We start from the raw sequence: 1899 nt of genomic DNA, 5'->3' as shown, positions 1-1899 counted from the left end.
GACACATTTATTTTTTAATCTGAAACAAACAGAAGTAAATTAAAAAGGAGAAAAAAGTCCCACACATGTTATTGATGCCTGGATTTCTAGAGAGATCTTTTCTGAAGAGCCTGTGTGGCAGGGGAGCTGGACTGTCTCACCTGGCTCAGAAGGCAGTCCTGCTGTGAGGTGACTGCTGTGACAAAGCAGAACAAATAACCTTCAATAAATCAACTCCAAGAATGTATGCCATGAGCCCAGCCAGCAAATCAGGCCCTACAGCCCTGGGGAGGAACTCAGGTTTATCCCCTCCTGCCTAGGAAGCTCTGGTGGCTGGAGCAAGGCCCCAGCCGCATGAAAGGCCCAGCTGCATCACGTCCACCAAGGGTATAAGAACATCAGGCTCCAGGCAGCCCACAGGGTGCCGGCCTTTTGCAAACCATGCCTCTGCAGACAGTTGTCTTCCAGCCCAGAGAGACTCCTGTACTCCTTTTCTCACCCAGAGCCTCTATGTCCCATATTTCCTTCCAGGCTATGTCACCTGCTGCCTACTCTTGCATCACTTCTCTATGGTCACGTGCTACCTTTCATTGAGCAGATAGATAACTACCATTAGTACTGTCACCAAACCCACCATCATCCTCATCACCACCATAACCATCACAGCCATCAGTATGCCACCACCACCATCACCACCATCCATTGTTACACTCATTCTCTTCACCACGATCACCATCAAAACAGCACTGGTGGAGCGGCTCAAGTGGTAGAGCTCTGCTTAGCAAGCCTGAGGCCCTGAGCTCAAACCCTAGTACCACCACCAAAAAAGGGTCTGTAAATAACCATCAAATGACAGAGTCATCCTCATCCTCATCACATCACCCAGAGCTCCGTAATCAACCTTATCACCCTTGGCTTTCCCACTGATCACCTAGCACTGGCAGTGTGTGGTTACACACTTGGCCCCACGATTGAAATCCCACAACTGCAGGATAAGGCAAATTCTATCCCTGATTCCATTTTATGGTTGTGGATACTGAGGCACAAAAAAGGGGAGCAATGTGTCCCAGGCGCTATGTGGATCGTACTTGTTTAATCCTTGACTTAGTTTGGAGAAACTCATTTTACTTTCACGGCAGAAAGGTGTGCTATACACAGTCCTGGCCCTTGCAACTCAAGGGGTGGTCCTTGAACCAGCAGTTCTATCTCCTGAGGGTTCAAGGGAAATAGAGATCCTTAGGCCCTGCCAGGTCCTGCAGAATCAGGAGCTGCTCTCTGACACCTCCCCCGCCCTTGGTGACTTGAGGGCTCCCTGCAGAGGAAGGCGCTGCACTCACCACACTGCCTGCTTCTGCAGACACAGCTCTGAGCCAGGCTCGGCTTGGTCCTACAGGGCTAGAGCACCTTAGGTCTGGCCTTCTGTGGTCCTGGTCTCAGAGGCAATGCTCAAATGGATACTGGGGGTTATCACCAATTACTTACATTTGGGAATCAAAGGGGACCAAAGCCAGAACGTACAGAAGAGCAGAAAGGCTGGAGGGTGGAAATTCTCTCTGGAATGGAATTGGGCACCAGCACCATGCATGATTCACTTACCCTCACCCTATTGCTAGTCACCTTCAGCCATGGAGGCAGACTTGCAGGCCTGCTCCCGCCTCGTGCAATTGTCCTGCAGATACACAAAATGTCTTCCTGCACGAAAGGGAATTGCTGTTGGCTGTGTTGGTTGGGACCTTTCATGCTTCTAGGATCCTGGTATTTATTTTTCACGTAGAAATTGAGTTGACCTCCACTACAGGGTTGTGGCGAAGACCAAACAGCCGAGAGGAGCTCAGGAAACTGGTGACAGTGGGCTAGCCTAAGATCCATACAGAGTTAATTCTGTGACCAGTGTTACAATTCGGTTTTGATGTTGTACTA

The sequence above is a fragment of the Castor canadensis genome, chromosome 5 (genome assembly GCF_047511655.1).
Source record: "Castor canadensis chromosome 5, mCasCan1.hap1v2, whole genome shotgun sequence".
NCBI classification, from domain to species: Eukaryota; Metazoa; Chordata; class Mammalia; order Rodentia; family Castoridae; genus Castor; species Castor canadensis.
The sequence above is the reverse complement of the archived record's forward strand: the minus strand, read 5'-3'. Positions refer to the sequence as shown.